The sequence below is a fragment of the Thermobia domestica genome, chromosome 2 (assembly GCF_964235325.1).
Source record: "Thermobia domestica chromosome 2, izTheDome1.hap1.1, whole genome shotgun sequence".
Taxonomy (NCBI): Eukaryota; Metazoa; Arthropoda; class Insecta; order Zygentoma; family Lepismatidae; genus Thermobia; species Thermobia domestica.
Window position 1 is genome coordinate 161,381,976 of NC_137455.1, and position 19,179 is coordinate 161,401,154.

At 30.0% G+C, this 19,179-nt stretch overlaps 1 long non-coding RNA gene across 1 annotated transcript; it reads right to left on the reverse strand.

Moving 5' to 3' along the window:
• Positions 1 to 13,404: 13,404 nt before the first annotated feature.
• LOC145679763 (uncharacterized) lies at positions 13,405 to 17,945 on the reverse strand. Its single transcript, XR_014130526.1, has 3 exons — positions 17,877 to 17,945; positions 17,412 to 17,460; positions 13,405 to 13,624 (listed from the first exon to the last, which is right to left on the reverse strand). It is a non-coding gene; the product is annotated as an uncharacterized LOC145679763 (long non-coding RNA).
• Between the last annotated feature and the right edge of the window lie 1,234 nt (positions 17,946 to 19,179).

Here is a 19,179-nt window from a genome sequence, read left to right on the forward strand (position 1 = left end):
GTCATTTTCAACTTCATCCTATTTATTTCCCAATAGGTATTTTCCTAGAATAATCAGTTCCAAACCACGTACAGTACTTCATTTTTCCGCTTGACAAAATTCGAGTTGAAACATACATTCTATATGCGTCGTTTTTGGGGAGTTCGACGTCACAGACGAAGTAGTGGATTTTCGTAGATTGCGTATGCAAATTAGGGTAGGTTTGACAATAGGTCTTTTGTTAAGAGGAATGTGGTTTATCCTTGAGGGTTTACGTACGCAGGTGGGAACAATGGATGTTTTATTTTTATTATATTTTATTGATTGTTTATATTATTTTGTATTGTTGACAGAGAAGTAGTTGAAGAATGTAGTGGGTGGGCATGAGAGAAGCGTACATTGTTTATATTATTTTTATTGTATTCAGGATTTGCGTTGACCTTGACCATATACTTGAACAATAGATGTTTTTGGAATTTTTAAGAAAAGCTTATGTTTGTTTGGGGAAGAGGTAGAACACAGGTGTGCGTTAAAAGTTTTCTATTGTATTCAGGATTTGCGTTGACCTTGACCATATACTTGAACAATAGATGTTTTTGGAATTTTTAAGAAAAGCTTATGTTTGTTTGGGGGAGAGGTAGAACACTATTGTGCGTTAAAAGTTTTCTATTGTATTCAGGATTTGCGTTGACCTTGACCATATACTTGAACAATAGATGTTTTTGGAATTTCTAAGAAAAGCTTATGTTTGTTTGGGGGAGAGGTAGAACACAGGTGTGCGTTAAAAGTTTTCTATTGTATTCAGGATTTGCGTTGACCTTGACCATATACATGGACAATAGATGTTTTTGGAATTTCTAAGAAAAGCTTATGATTGTTTGGGGAAGAGGTAGAACACAGGTGTGCGTTAAAAGTTTTCTATTGTATTCAGGATTTGCGTTGACCTTGACCATATGCTTGAACAATAGATGTTTTGGAATTTCTAAGAAAAGTTTATATTGTTTGGGGAAGAGGTAGAACACAGGTGTGCGTTAAAAGTTTTTATTGTGACAGAGAAGTAGTTTGACCTTGATTAGTCACGTATGCATATTGAAGAATGTTTGGAGATTTTTGGAAAAGTGATTAAAAGGTAAATGACCGTGAATTTCATAGAATTTTAATTAATTCCAAGAATTTTACCTAATTCCAAGAATTTTATGTAATTCCAAGAATTTATATGAAGATTACCGAAGATTGCCGAAGTTTTCCGAATGATGTTAAAATTTCCACAACTTTTTTGAACTTTTACGAAGATACACGAACGATTTAGTTTGGGCGTTATAAAAATTATTTAGTTTGCTGTTTGAATAACATTATTTAAACATTGTTCACATAAAAAAGTAAAATAACTATGGAAAGTTTAATACAGTTACGTGAAATTGTTTTTGAGTGTTTGAAAATTAATTTAAAAATTTATAAGATGATATTATCATATATGGATGATACTGAAATATTTTCGGAGAAGGACATAAGATGTAAGTGTAGTGTAAATAAAGTAGACACAAACTGTATAAAGAAAGCAATACATGAGTGGAAAACAAAAGATATTTTGCTATGTGCTGCTTGTACTTATGGATATTTTAATGAAATGGAACATGAATGTTTATTTTTGGATGAAAACGTTATGAAATCACGAGTAAAGGATATTATGGAAAACATAGATGTGGAAGAAAATATATTTTATACGTATGCGAAATCACATTTTATCGGTTTGCTAACAAGAGAATCGTTTTATAACACATACTTTAAATTATTGAAAAGTGAAGTGTTTTTAAGTGATCTTGTGGATATTCTTCTTGATAAAGATAAAAGTAAAAGTGCTGAATAAAAACGAATATTTTATGCACATAAGAAAAGTTTTGGTCTTTGTGAAAAAAAAATGCGTTTAAACATTTAACGTTTGTAAATATTTCATAAAAGAAGAAGAAGAAACTTATTTACTAGCAACTATATTTGTATTACGGAAGAAAATAATTTTTGTGTGTGTGAAGTTTATACGAAACAATTTTTACAACACTTGATGTCAGGCAATGTTATTATCAAATATTTTAAGAAGAAATGTTGGAAACTAATACATGTTTAATATTTATCTTTATATTTATTTTCTTATATTATTTGATACACAGTTTTATTTCATATATTTGTATTATACTAATTTTTCATTTTAGTTTAATTCATCTTAAGAAAACATTTAAAGAATAAAATTATTTGGAATTAAATATTATTGCAGACAAGAACATATTTGAAGAAATGTATAATTAAAAACTTTGCGAGTGTTATAATACATAACACGAAAGAATAAATAATTAATATTTCAAAACATTTTAATACGCTCACACAAAGTGTTTGAATCATTTTATCAACTATTTTTAAAACGTTCACACATTTTTATATTTTCGAACATTTTAGTATGCTCACACGAAGTGTTCGAGTAATTTATTACGAGAGGTTAAATAAATAAGGAGATTTCACTGAAATCGATACAACAAAATACAACTTTCAAAAGCAAATACTTTATTTACAGGTTCACAAAATAGCTGTTCTACCGAGTATGCTTTGGCATACGAATCAACTAAAGTTAATAACACGAATCAATAAATATTTAATATTTCGAAACATTTAACAACGAGTGATATATTAAATAACACGAAAGAATATATAAACGGAGTTTACGTAGAAATCATTTAATGGATTATACTCTTTGGGTATTTTTATGGACTTCTACAAGAAGCATACCAATTAAAATTGCACAGGAAACGATCTAACTAAAGTTATATAGGAAAGAAAACATGAAAAAATTACATTAAGATTTATATGTAGTTAAAAATTATTTTGTGTAGAGTTTATATAGAGTTAGTAACACTGTTTTACAACTTAAGATTTTTTCCGCTAGAGTGCAGTAGTTAAAGAGAAAGAACAAACGATTTTGATACTTTGTTTTAGTTTTGGAGAATATTTTCTTGTTAGAACACGTACTTTTTTGTGGTGTTAAGAACCGTGTTTTGTGCAAGAATGAATTGCGCGTGTGATAAATCAAGTATTGATATTAATTGTATTAAATTAGCAATAATTAAATGGGTACCGAACAAAGTGTTACTTTGTGGAGCATGTTATTTTAATTATTTATTCAAAAATGACATTAGACATATGTGTATGTTGAAAAGCAAAGAAGTGTTGGACTTGGAAGCTTGTAGCATTTTATTAAAAGAAGATACGCGCAAAGAAATTTTGAAAATCTTTATGGATTTACACAATATCCATAGTAAGAAAGACCATATTCTTACTCAATATATTTTTAATAATTTTTTTGAAAACATTTTATTTCTTGTAATGTCTGATTCTGATTTTCCAAGACTTACACTTTTACATAAAGATGTTTTACACGGAGTGTACAAGAATACAAGTAAATAATTTGAACGTCGTAGGACGCATGCGCAGTCGTTAAAAGTTTGTGCGCATGCGCATTCGTTAAAAGTTTGTGCGCATGTGCAGAGTTGTGATTGTGTACATTGGAACATTACTTAAGTTAACAGTATTCGTGAAGATGTGTAGTAAGCGAGTATTTGTTTCTGAGTATATCTCTCCAAGAGAGAGACAGATTGAGTGTGAAAAGCATCAGAAAATTATTTATCAACACCCATGGGATCCAGATATTCCTGAAGAAGAACAAGATAAAGTGAACATACTATATCCTACGCAGGAAATAGAAGAATCGTTTAGAAGATTTTATCGATATGAAGATGAAATCCATTTTGAAAAAGTGTTTCCTAATACACATATTGAAATTGAAGAATTAGACAATGTGAATTGTAAGTGCAATCGTTTTAAAATAAGTGATTTGTGTGTGAAAGAACTTTTTCAGAATTATCAGCTGAGTGAACCATTACTGTGCTTTCCTTGTTCAATAAGAATACCAGACGAAAAACTACATAAATGTTTGTTAATATTTAATAATAGTTTGAAAGAAACTGTGTGGGAATTTCTAATTCAGAAGAAAACTCGTGACATAGTGTTTGAACTTTACATACAGAAACACTTTAGTTCTTCGGATAAGAATTATAGAAGAAACAAAACTGTTTTAAATAGATTTAATTTAGCATATGAATCAGTTACGTTTTCAGATTCATATATTTGTGATTTAGTTGAACTGTTTTTAAAGAAAGACAGAGATGTGTTTGCAAAACAAATTATGTACGTATGAATGTACTTTTCTTTCTGTGAATGAACTGTGTGTGCTGGAATGTATATCAAGATGGAAACCGGAATATAAACTTCTGTGCGACGGATGCTATCAAAACAGCCGTATTATAGATGAACATGAATGCATTGTTTTAGACCGTGAAATGTTGTGTTATAATGCATGGCGTGTTATGGTGCAATCAGATACGCTTGATGAACTGTACAAAGTCTTTTCATCGTATCATGAGACTGAAATTGACGATTGGACATTTGATTATGCTTTATTTAATATTTTATTAAAGAAAAACTACATCAATTTAATTTTAGAATTTCTCTTGAAAAAAGATTTCACTTATAATTTTTAATTCATTTCTTTGTTTGTGATAGTGAAATAACTAAATGAAGTGAAAGTTATATATTGAAAATATATATTACAATTTTTATTATCAATAACATTTACTTGAATTCAAAATTAAAATAACTTATTTTATTTACTATTCATAATATATATGATGCTTTATTACATTTTTTATTTGATATATATGTAATCACTTTATCTTATATGGAAAAAAATAAATATTATATGAATAAAAATATTTTAGCGTTGTTGATTTCTTTAAAATCATTTAGTTTATAATTTTTATATCCAGATACGCTTATTATATAATTTTATATCCAGATAAGTTTACTATGTAATTTCGTATTCAGATACATTTATTTTGTAGTCTCGTCCCCAGGTATATTCAGTTTGTAATCTCGTACCCAGACACATTCAATTTGTAATCTCGCACCCAGGTGCATTCAGTTTGAAATCTCGTACCCAGACGCATTTAGTTTGTAATTTCGTACGCAATTGCATTAAGAAAAATTTTGTATCCATACGCGTTAGAATCTTGTGTTTATCACATGTTGAATTAATAATTATTATAATTTGTAACTTAAACGATAATCAAATATTAATTTCATGAAATAAATGTTTTTTCAAGCGTATAACTAACAACAACATATATAACAGAAACAATTTATTAAGAAGTTGACAGCGTAGCTGTTCTACCGAGTATGCTTTGGCATACGAATCAATAAAATATTAGTATTTTTGAACATTTTAGTATGCTCACACGAAGTGTTCGAATCATTTTAACAACTATTTTTAAAACTTTCACACATAGTGTTCTGAATTTGCAAAAGCAAATGATCCAATTTAAAATAAATAATACGAATCAATAAATAATTAGTATTTTGATCATCTTTAGTATGCTCACACAAAGTGTTCGAGTAATTTATTACGAGAGGTTAAATAAATAATGAGATTTCGTAGAAAACAATTCATTAAAAGATACGAAAGAAAAAAATAATATTCTTCCAACGCTGTTATTCGTAAAACTTTTACAAGAAGCATACCAATTAAAATTACGTAGCATACACTAAGAACAGAAAAAAAAGAAATAAAATAAAATCAAATTAGTTATTTAGTTAATTAATTAAAATATAAAGAGAATGGAAAAGAATTAGTAACAAACAGAGACAACAAAAGAAAAGAAAGAAAATAAAATCAGGTTAGTTATCTAGTTAGTTAGTTAAAATATAAAGAGCATAAAAAGAATTAGTTGCAATCAAAAACAATAGAAGAAAGAAAACATTTTAACAACTATTTTTGAAACGTTTACTCATTTTTATATATGTTTGAACTTTTAGTACGCTCACACGAAGTGTTCGAGTTATTTATTACGAGAGGTTAAATAAATAAGGAATTTTGTAGAAAGCGATTTATTAAAAAGATACGAAAGAAAAATAATTAATATTTTCCCAACAGTATTGTTCCTACAAGAAGCCTAACAATTAAAATTACATGGCAAACACAGACAAGAGAACAAAAATATAAGCAACGATATACCTACTGACTGAAAAATATTACTTAAAGAAAAAAGTATTGCTTAATATAAGAAAGTTTGCTTTGAAAGAAATGTTACATTAAGAAATATTCAAAAGGATTATTATAGGTATTATAATTTTAGCGGGGAAATTTTCAGTTTTGTTTATCGGCAACTGACAACGATACTTACCGTTTTCATTTATTGCGACTTTTCCCTAAAATATTTGCAATAATGAGAAAAAAGAAGTCATATTTTATGATTTGATATGCATCATAAGGTAGATATTAATTTGTACAGTATAAACAACACACATATTTTCATCTTATTTATTTATGTATTATATAGTTTATGATATATAACGGAAAGGAAATAAAAATATGTTTGACATGATGTTTACTATCCAATATATACGCATAGCAATATGCATATTTACTATACTTAAATATAAAATATAAAAGGTACAAATATATGTATGGCGCAAGAAATGAACCGATACAAACTGCTAGGGTGTATATGTACAATGATGTACTAATACTTTATTATACTCACAGAACTCCTATACTTTATTAGATACTAATATATATCGTTCATACCAATACTAAATGATATATTGTATGTTTGCTTTGCGTGATATGCTTTATTAGGTACGGTGAATAAAAAATCGGTTTAAAAAAAATGTATGAATATGAAATGGTTGACTTCATATATACCTACGAATTCTATTTGCTAAACATAAATAAAATCAAAGTAAACTATATGGTAGACATTAGGCATACCACTCACTGCATGTCAATGCATGTATTATGTAGGGAACCGATGTGTTATTTTTAACATTATAAGAAGTGTATATTGTGATTGCTTTTTTTTCTTATACAATTTTATAGTAAGTATAACATATTAGGCATTTTTTTGTTAACACCCATTGCTTTTACTGTTCAGTATGTATGTATGTATATACAATACTGTATCACTTAGCATTCCTTCACATTTGACATTTGTTAGATTTACTACGCATTAATCAGCATCTATGATTCCATACACAGAGCCTGGCATTAAGAGAAGATAGTCTTTAATATACAGTATGTAATTGATAATGATAATGTATCATTTATGTAGAAAAGTTGGCAATACTATTATTTGTTTGCCAATCACATGCATAGCACTAGTGTGACATGGCATTGCACAGTTATGGGAAATTTGCGCGTGTTGTTATATGCGGATGCCGCACGCGGGGCCGAGCGAGTACGGTTTTACGTTAATGCCCTCGCCGGACGCACGCGGTACCGGTTAGTACGGTTTTACGATTATATTTGCGCCGGCTGCATGCGGCGCCGGTGAGTACGGTTTCACGATTATACCCACGCCGGGCGCACGCGGGACCGGTGAGTAGGGTTTTACGTTTATACCCGTGCCAGAAATATACATGCATGTGTGGAAAAATGGATTTATATTATTATGTGGATGATAATCGTAATCGTAAATTGTAATGTTTACTTGTTATACGCACATCTATACATTTAACTCCTGTAACCCGTATATGGTTTACACTGATCTTTCCAATCTTACTTACAAACATTAGAATATGTAATGTGAAAAATATTACTGTAGGAATTAACATTTTGTGCCAATTCTACTCACTCGATCTATTTTTAAGTATGACCACATTTGAACATAATACTACTCACTCGACTCATTTTTAAGTATGACCACATTGAACATAATACTACTCACTCGACTCATTTTTAATTTTGAAATTAATATTTTTAATTCATATTAGTGACTTCATTGTAAATATAGGAATTAACAGGTTCATTGAAATATGTTTATTTTTTACTAGTTATATTCTTATAAAATATAACCCTATATTCTTTAAGTATTATGTTATATACATTCACTTTTACTTGTTTATACTGAAAAGAAAATGTCAACTTTGCTCGTACTATATATGTTTATCACTTTGTTTCAATAATTACTATTGTGCTGCCAAAATGTCTTGAGCCGTGGCAAAAAAAAATGTAGACTAACGCTCACACCCTTACACACCTACGCGTTGAGCAAATAAGGGTTTAGCTGTTGCTAAGCGAAAGAAAGCGAGTGGAATTCCTTTAACCAATAGCAGCGCTTGCAACGGAAGACTATTTTTAGACTATCTATAGACCATTTTTGCTCTCAAAGCTTTATAATAAAGGTTCAGATTCCTATTGATGTAATATACTATTAGTATGTTTTATCTCATTCATATTAATTAATTGATTAACTATGGAATAGAAAAATAGAAGAAGCTACGCATGGCGTAAGTCTGGACATGTCGTGAAATTTTATTTTGTGTGTAGAGAAGATATTTAGTATAAAATATTCTCATATTAAGTTGGTATTCTTTCCTGAAATAAATTTGTGATCATTTTTGCACTGCACGTACAGTACAAATGATTCTTACCCGGTTCCCAAAACAAAGTCCACTGTTAATGTAGCTCTTTCTCTTTCTATCTTTTTATCTATCTATGTATTTTATGACGTATTTGCTTGTATTTGAGTATCTGTAGCTTGTTTTTAATCTATCTATGTATTTGATGACGTATCTGCATGTTTTTCGAGTATCTGTAGCTTGTTTTTTGCTCTATCTTTATGTATTTTATGGAGTATCTCCATGTTTTGAGTATCTGTAGCTTGTTTTTACTCTCTTTATGAATTTTACTAACTATCTACAAGTTTGAGTATCTGTATCTTGTTTTACTCTATCTATGTATTTGATGATGTATCTGCATGTTTTGAGTATCTGTAGCTTGTTTTTAATCTATCTATGTATTTATGACGTATCTGCAAGCTTGAGTATCTGTACCTTGTTTTACTCTATCTATGTATTTGATGCCGTATCTGCATGTTTTTCGAGTATCTGTAGCTTGTTTTTACTCTCTTTATGAATTTTACTGAATATCTACAAGTTTGAGTATCTGTAGCTTGTTTTTAATCTATTTATGTATTTTATGCCGTATCTGCATGTTTTTCGAGTATCTGTAGCTTGTTTTTACTCTCTTTATGAATTTTACTGATTATCTACAAGTTTGAGTATCTGTAGCTTGTTTGCTGACATCATTTCTGATTGTTTTTAAGTATCTACACGTCCCTCTCTTTATCTCTCTCTTTCTCTCTTTTGCACGTATTGTCTGTATATGTTTTTTCTCTATTTATGTATTTGATGACGTATCTGCTTGTTTTGAGTATCTGTAGCTTGTTTTACTCTTATCTATGTATTTGATGATGTATCTCCATGTTTTGAGTATCTGTAGCTTGTTTTTAATCTATCTATGTATTTTATGCCGTATCTGCATGTTTTTCGAGTATCTGTAACTTGTTTTTACTCTCTCTCTTTATGTATTTTATGGAGTATCTGCTTGTTTTGAGTATCTGTAGCTTGTTTTTACTCTCTCTTTATGTATTTTATGGAGTATCTGCATGTTTTTGAGTATCTGTAGCTTGTTTTTAATCTATCTATGTTTTGATGATGTATCTACATGTTTTTGAGTATCTGTAGATTGTTTTACTCTATCTATGTATTTATGGTGTATCTGCATGTTTTTGAGTATCTCTGATTAAAAACTAAGAAAGTACTTTTTAGTCTTACTGTAGAATGGAAATATCGTAAACTTGCTAAGCGTAATCGTAATTTTGAATACCCATGACGTTTGCCTTCTCTTTTGTATAACACAAGTTTGTATCCAAGGAAGATCCCCTAAAAAATTTTACGGTAAACTATAATATGTTTCTTAGATTTTGAACTGATTACGGCTTTGCTGTAATACCAAAGAATTTATTTCTCACTACAGTTGATAAATATAACATAAATAAAGACATTCTATAACACAATATATCACATAGATTTTAACTATGCGGTATGAAATCTGGAACATCACAATTTTTCTATACTAATTTATATTTTAACCGCGAAATCTATTTTAATTGCTTTCACATCTACTGGCTAAGTCTTTCTTCAAAATCTATTTTCGGGTATAGGACATGAGTACCTCATTTCCCTATATTTCAGAACAATATACATGATTTTAAGCTTGACATTCTTCACCAAAAGATTTTGAAGTGAATAAATAATAAGTCAAGTTTCATGTTTTTAGATTCCATCTACTTCTTTTGGTCTTTTCATTAGATTGATTTAGTGCTATACTGTTTCCTTATAGTACATGTGTTCTTTTCACCATGTAGACTTCAGTGATAGACTGTTTTCTTATGGAGAATGTCTCATTTATTATCCTTCATGAAGAATTAGTGGTAGAATGCTTACTTATGATACATGATGACTCAGTGATACAGTACTTCCTTGCACTAATTGAGGTCCCTGATTGAATTTTGAATGTACTGATTTAGTAATAAACTGATTCCTTATATTACATGATTCCTTATATAACTTGAGACTGCATCATTAATCTTCAACGTGTTCATTTTAATACCCATGACGGCTTAGTGGTACAATGTTTCCTTATGATACTTGAGGTCTCTCCATTAAATTAAGTCAGTGATAGACTGATTTCTTATGCTACAAAGTACCTTACTCATTTAATTTTTATAACACTCACTCAGTGGAAGTGTATTTTACTTCTATATGTTCTTACTCATTATCTTTTAGCCCGAATAATACAAACAAACCCCCCAAAATTCATTGCATCAATCACAAAAGTTCCTGAATGATTTCTATTCATACTCAAATGGTTCTACTTTGTATGCCTATTTCAGCAAGATACATCTTCCCTAGGTCTTCCTAACGGTTGTTTTCCTCTTTTTATTATGACCCTAACAATGTCTGGTAAACGGAATCTAAAAATAATAAGGTTTTTGGTATTTTATTCCTGAAGAATTGCAAAGCTACTTGGTATATTTCTTGAATTAATACTACAGTAATTCACGTAGTATATTCGTTATCGTTTTGGCTTATGTTGCACCCCGCTTACGGTTTTGCTCTCTCAAAATTTGTAAAAGCTTAAATGAAGTTTTCCAGGTTTTTTCTTTATTTATTCATTTGAAGCAAATGCCGGGATGGTACCTTACTTATAACTTGTACTCCTCCTTATTCCTTTTACCGATAATGTACTCCCTAAAGAATATTATCCTTCAAACCCATCAGTTTCAATACTCAAACTCATCAGTTTCAATCCTAACTAATACTTTTTATTCAAATTGTGTTTTATCTGTAATATACATTCTGTAATATACACTCTCTCAAGGTGTCAAATTTTTTCAACTTTTTTCGTTCTACAAGCACCATTAAAAGATTTTCCGTTGTTTCAGAAATTATCATTCTTCTTTACAACCACATTTTTAAAAAGGACGTTAAAAGATGGATATTTTTACAAAGAATGTCATAATGTAAGTAATTTAATCATTGATTAATCATTTGCTTTGAACCAACCGATTGATTGATTGAAGATAGTATTTTTCAAAAACCAGCACATGATTCTCTATAAAATTTAATGAATCACAAGCTATAGCACTAATTCATTTCAATGGACTTCTCCATGATACTTTAACTAAAATTCTATACCGATCCAAAGAATATTTATTGCTCAAGCATATGGAATATCGACCATATTTTTACTTAATTAATATAGAAAGAGAAAAATAATAGACTGACATGAAATATTCATGTAGTTGGACACAATGATTCGATTCCAGTTTGATGCAAGCAGTCCCAGTGGGAGGCACTCGGTCAAAAAAAGTGTACAATACTTTTAAGGCCATCCACCTTGAATGAATTTTTCTTGGATTTTTCTCATCCACACCAGTTAAATGCGTTGTTGATACCTAACTTATAGTTTTTAGATCGTTTCCCGGATTGTGTGCTCGTTGAACAACATTATCCCTCAAAACATGAAGGGCTAAATGGTCTTAGATGATAAAAGACCAAAATCTAAATTATAATCTTAATCCTATTCGATTCCAATTTTCGCAAATCAATCTCAAAACGAAAGAATCACATAAGATTTTTCAATAATGCCATAAGTCTTACAGGACACCGTGTGATTTGTATATTTCAAGTTCAACTAAATATTTTTATTCTTCATTTCTAATAGCAATATAAATCTGAACGACCCTGCTAGACTTTTTTTGCTATGATATTATAAAAACAAAAATACATTGGAAAGCGCAGACAATTCATAGCAAAAGATAACCTTCAAATCTTATAGACATTCAGAATTCCTTCCTTCCTTCCTAACAGTATTTTTTACTTAAAAGGCTATTCCCATCACTTTCGCTTTCTTCGAAAGAATCCCACCTCCCAAAACCAGAACCTCTTTTCTTAGAAAAATACCCAAACAGTGAAAAACCCCGCTTAAGAGGGGAAAAGGCAGAGGAGGGAACGAGAGGTTACCGTATTCAACTAAAACTTGTTTTCTCAAGTGATTATGAGTGTGTGAAGTGGCCTTCACCTTAAAATTATGAATGGGGAAACGTTTCTGAATCTTTCCATGTTAGCAAATGTAAACAAAGAATATTTTTCAGTTAATTTACTCATCACCAATTTCAGGATTTGTTTTTTCCATTAAATTTCTAGTCATCTTAGCAGCTTCAATAACCGTACAAGTCCCATACGGTTACAATAAATATAATAATGATAATAATAATAATAATAATAATAATAATAATAATAATAATAATAATAATAATAATAATTGGCCAAGTAACTAGTGTATGTGCCTTTGGTACACGTGGTTCTGGGTTCGATATCTGCCAAAAGAGCACAAAGTTAGTTTTTCTGTCATTCACTTTCCTTAATCAATAGTCTAGTTTAGCCTAAAGATCATAACTGTTAAATATAATAATAATAATAATAATAATAATAATAATAATAATAATAATAATAATAATAATAATAATAATAATAATAATAATAGATCTTCTTCATATCCACATTTGACAAAGATAATTTTGAGTTCAACTTGTTTATGTGGTTCGGATATCATCTTATTCTGTAAATCCATGTCTCAAATAGGATTGAAATTTAAAAAAAATAAAAAAACAATTCAAATTGAGCTGATTGAAATCAGATAATAAGTTGCAGGTTCATGTCTCAAAAAGTCTTTTTTTGCTGAAAACAATATTTTAAAATAACTCACACATATTAAAATGGGAAAAGAACGAGTCACATTTTCTTGAAATAAAACCATCAAATTTTCAATATAATTAATTTTAAACTAGAAATCATTTTATTTTTACTATTTACAAATCTTGATTTCTATGTACACTTTTTTTTTCACTTTTTCTTTTTCAATCTTAATTTTTCTATTGCTTTTACTCTTTTCATTATAATTATTATATTAATAATAGATTCTTCATCTAATGGGAATAGTTCCCATAAAGCATCTTCTTCTTGCTTTTGTTTTTTTCTCCTTTCTTCTTCTTCTTCGTCCTCCTCTCTTTCCTTCCTTTTTCTGCTTTCTTCCATTTCTGATGTTTTTCTTTTTTCTTCTTCCTCAATGTCTATTAAAATACAATCAATCTCTTCAATTGATTGAAGAAGATCAAAGGTAGATTTACCCTCTGCCATCCTGCAAAATAACAGAAACAAAATTATCAGTAATTGAAATTACAAATCTACTTATTTTAACTTAAGTATCCTTATGGCTAATCATTTATCACAAAAGAGGTAAATTTATATCTTCTGAAAATCAGAACTCAACATTTTTAGCAATACCATACTCTCTAATACTATTAATTTTTTGATCTTTTAAGTCAACAAATTTTCAAGACTAAACTTCCGTTCTACAAATTAAAAGTCTATGTAATTTTAATTTCATATATCGGTCTTGTAATATGAAGGTATCGTAAGGACCGTTGCCTTAATCATCTCAAGTATCATTCTTAACGGTCTTTGGAATAAAATATGCGTTAATTCGCATATTTATACCTTAAGAAAATAATCAAGTCAGTTGGACAGTACAATCAAATTATTTCGTTACGAAAAACAAGCACAATTCTTCCTTATCCCACAGGTTATTTTCAAGTGTTTTATCCTAGCTTAGAATAATAACTAAAATTTAGTAAATTCAAATAATTTCTGGGGGGTTTTGGTGATTCAGTGATACAGCGTTCACCTCTGGTGCTTGGGGTCCCGGTTTAATCTTAGCGTCTGCGAATTATTTCAACATTTTATAACAAACATTAAGTTTGGATTTATTTTTTATAAATTGTGGTGGACAAACACCATGTACTTTGCTTTTGTTGGGGTTTTATATACTTTTATGTGGTTTCTTTTTGTAAAGTGATGGTTCAACAAATTACAGTTTCCTTTAGCGTAGCGGTATAACCATCAGACGTAAAACTCAGTTATCGATCAGATTAGATAACCCAACAGTACAGTGAATCATATTGGGTTGCCTAACATGTAGGGATTAAACAAACATTTTCTTTCACGGATTATTCTCTCTCCGAGAGATGTCATCCCTCAAGGGGACAATAAGATTAGATGTCCAACTCTATATTTTAATTTCGAAATTCTTTTCTATACCCACATGTAATGATATATACACTTTTCTACGATATATACTGTCAAATCATTTAATCGAAAGGCAAGGCAAGGCAACATATGTCAAGATACCCTTTCATTGAATTGTGTACATGTCATGAGTTGTAACGGTATAACATAATCTTAGATGATAAAAAGTTCGGGAAAATCTTGTCTTCTGTAAAGGAATTTAACCACTGTTTATATTTCAAACTATATTTCTAATTCAATAAGAATAATATGAATAAGGGTGACGCAAAAATCAATGGTAAAGCCTTCGTTTCTGATGCATGGATTACTTGATTTATGTTGTCAGTTTAGATCTTCCGCAAACATCATACTTCTACATTTTCTCGTGGAGAACGCTTTTTACTTTCATTTTAATTTAATCTAATATAATTGTGCGAAACTATAGATTTCATTTTCTCCCAATATCATTACTAAAATGTTTGGGAAATAATTACTTATGAAAATTATGTAAATCAGTCGATCAAATTAAGAATACGATATCATATTATAAAACAACAAGCAATCCAAATCTGTTTAGCAATCAGTTCTATTTTAGAAAAAAGTGTGAAATAATATTCTTAAAAGTTTTCTTATTATCGTTAATAAGTATCGATTTATTCAAGTAACTAACTAACTAACTAACTCTATGGCCTATGGAACCCGGAGGCCACGTTCACAAAAGCTCTCCACTGACTTCTATCCTTAGATAATTACATCCAATTTCTACTTTGTATGCCTATCTCTGCGAGATCCATCCTCCCATCTGCGCCTAGGTCTTCCTGATGACCGTTTTCCGATTGGTCTTCCAGTCAAGACTTTGAAAGCGTTTCTAATTTCTTCCATTCTAGCTACATGACCCGCCCCCTCCTAGACTTGACGACCCTAATCATGTTTAATAAACAATCTAATAAATTACGTTATGAAGTTTCCACCATTCCCCTTCCTCTTGTGTCCAAATATTCGTCTCAGGATCTTGTACTGAAATACTTTTAGTCTATGTTCTTTCCTCAGAGTAAGCGATCATGTTTTGCAACCATACAAAACAACGCAAGCATAATTAACGTTTTATATATTTTAAGCTTCAACAGAATTCGCGACAACAAGAGATTTTGAACCGTATAGTAACACGAATTCTCTGGTTTTAGTTAACATTTAATTTCTCCGTGAATATGATTTTTTTTCCTCTGTTAATACTGATCTTAAATATTTGAAACTATCCACTTTATCAAAAGTATTATTTAATATTTTAATGCCTCTATAAAATGCAGTATTACGGTCCCAACGCACTTTTCTGTATTTACTTTTCTCTGCATTTATTTCTAAAGCCATGTCCCTGCAAGCATTTCATAAGATCTCTGCATTTATTTCTAATGTTCTCCTATCATCTCCTATTAAATTTACATCATCAGTATATACCATAACTGGTGAATACCGTTTAACTCTATTCAACAATTTAATTATTCTGTCAATATATGGAAAAAACACCAACAGGAAGACCAAATATAAAAAGAAAAATCGATTAATCTACCATGAATAATTCATTACTATTTCTGATAAATTCACTAAATATTATGATATATTTTGTTCAAACAACCTAGTAATCACATACAGGATCTAACATCTACCATTTTTCACAAAATAATATAAAGATTTCTTTCATTCAGAACAAATAAATGCTCAAATCTTGGTCCATCATACACACAAACAACTATCACTTTATATCTTTCCACAAATAGTACGATTACTGAAGGAAATATTGTACAAACGTGTTAAAATAGATGTAATTCCGACCTATAATTCAAAACTCAATCTTAATCTTCTGTAAAACATTCCATAAAATTTCATCGTAACTTCTTAGTTATCGTGCACCCCTTTGCCGTGAAAGAGCAGTGTTCAATTCTCGGCAAAGCCATGTAGTTCAGATTCAATGTTAATCACTAGGACCCCGTCACATATAGCCTAGTTATTGCACAAAAATCGTACTTAGTTATTGTACTTGTTGTTAACATAAAAAAAATCCTAACGTGGTTCACGAGAAAAAGTTAGATTTCACTTGAGGTCCCCGTCTCATATAGTCTAGTTGTGAAAAGAGCATTAACTTGATAACTCGATATTTTTTATAAATGTGTTCGTATATAAAACATGGTTTAATAATACACCATTTGTCTTCCGATCAGTCCAAATATAAAATATCAATTCAACTAATACGTAAAAGCTCAGCATTAATTTCATTTCATAGCTAAAAAACATGGATTTGGTGTCTACTGTTTGTAATTTACGTTTTCCTAATGCTTGTTACGCTTTCCTAAGTGGAGAAAAAGATCAACTAAAAGCCTTTAAAATGTAGATGTGGAGAAAAATGGTAAGAATTATTTGGGTAAAGCAGAAAAAGAATAACAGGTTGTTAGAAGTGTTTGGTAAGAAAAGAACATTTTTTAGACATTATTAGGAAGAAAAATTCGTTATGACATTGCCTAAGAAAAGAATCTATCATGAGTGATGTCCTAGAGGGTATAATAACCGAAAAAGAGGGAAAGGGTTAATATTAAAACTAAAAGATCGCACGCAAAAACAAAAAAGGTTAGCGGTGGAGCATAGAAGCTTCTCAGCTGTCCCCTATCAATAAAAGGCAAAATACCTATGATAACGACAAATGTTTGTTTTCAATTAAACTTTAAAAGCAATATGTATTCTAGATACGGTTAATATCCAACTAATAATATTGATTTCATTCTGTGGTCTTCCATGAAAAAATAAATAGTCGTATGTCTTCAACATTACATATTATATAATGATAATAAGAAATATATTATTTTTCTTACCTGGTAATTCTTTCTGAAGCGTGGTTCAAACTCCTGGAAATGGTATAATCTAAAAAAGAAAGAAAAAATGAATTAATATATTTAAATTGTTTCTATTACAGAAATAATCAGTGCTAAGAAAGAAAAAATCAAATGAGTATTTATTATAAAATTAATCCTTTCCGAAAATGAAGAAATTTTTCATTCCAATGAGCTAAGTCTAAGAAATTAAAAACAAAATCCAATTATTTCTCAAAATGCCATGTTTTCAGGATACTATAAGTCAGCTTGCATGTATTTGGTAAAATAAATGTGATATGAAACAAAAAGAAGATAATGATTTCCAAATGAATTCATACAATCAACAAAATTACTCTAAGATAATTTTCCAATAATAATAATATTAAAAATGTTTCATATCTTGTAATCAATTAATGAAAATGAATTTTTATCTGAATATATTTAAGAAAACAGAAGTCCACTTACCTTTTCAAATATAAGAACAAATGAAGTAGCGCCGATAAAAAAACAACTTCGAAGCAAGAACACCGTCACACTCTATCCAACTAACTTGAAATGACAAAAATCTTCAAAATTCAGTTTTTATATTGATCAGAAGAAACCCACGCCAATTTTCACAATTCCATACAACAATAATAAAAAAAGGTTCCTCTAAAAAGATTGTAAACCACTTTTTTCTCTCTCTCTCTCTCTCTCTCTCTCTCTCTCTCTGGAATTCTATATGGACGATAACCCCTCATAGCAATAACGGAATGGATACAAACATTTAAAAAAGAAAAAGAAAAAAGAAGCAATTCTACCTTCCCTCTTACTCCGAGGGTAAGAAATCCTGTCCTTCAAACTGCAATAAGACGTCCAATAGTCTCCCACCGGATTTTATAGATTCTGTGAGTATTTTTTCTCTCATTATATAATTAGTATATGTGTAACTAAAGTTCATTAAAGTATGACAATTAATTATGTTCTAAGAACCTCACCAAGTATGTATTTTTAATCAATTTCATAACAAACATTGTATTGCATTTACTATACACATGACATACATGTCCATGCATTCAACACTTATTTTTCCTTACATCATGCTTGCCTTTAATACATGTGGTCCTAAGTTCATTTTCAATAGTGTATGTAACGTTTCCAATTTAATTCCCGGCGAGAGCCTTTGGCGTAGGAAACCGGGTTCAATTTCCAGGAAAAGGTCATGTGGTTCGGATTCCACGTTAAAACCTGTAGGTTTACGTCTCATATAGCCTCGGTGTTAAAATACATACTAATCTAAAATTAAAATAACTCGATTTCCAGTGGAGGTATATAGTCTGGATTCTACGTTAATCAATAAGTCCATGTCTCATATAACCTCGCTGCTAAACGGAAAGTTAAACTCAAAATCAACTCAATTCCCGGTGGAGGTGTATAGTTCAAATTCTACGATAAAACTGTAGATTCACGTCTCATATATCCACACTGCTAAAAACACGCTAATCTAAAAATCAACACAACTCAACACAATTCCCAACAGGTGCCTTTGGCGTAGAAAACCGGTTCAATTCCCGGCGGAGGTATATAGTTTGGATTCTACGATAAAACTGTAGGTTCACGTCTCATATAGCTGTGCTCCTAAAAGATACACTAATCTAAAATCAACACAACTCAACTCATTCCTGACGGAAGCCTTTGGCATAAAAACCGGGTTCAATTCCCGGTGGAGGTGTATAGTTCAAATTCTACGATAAAACTGTAGGTTCATGTCTCATATATCCACACTGCT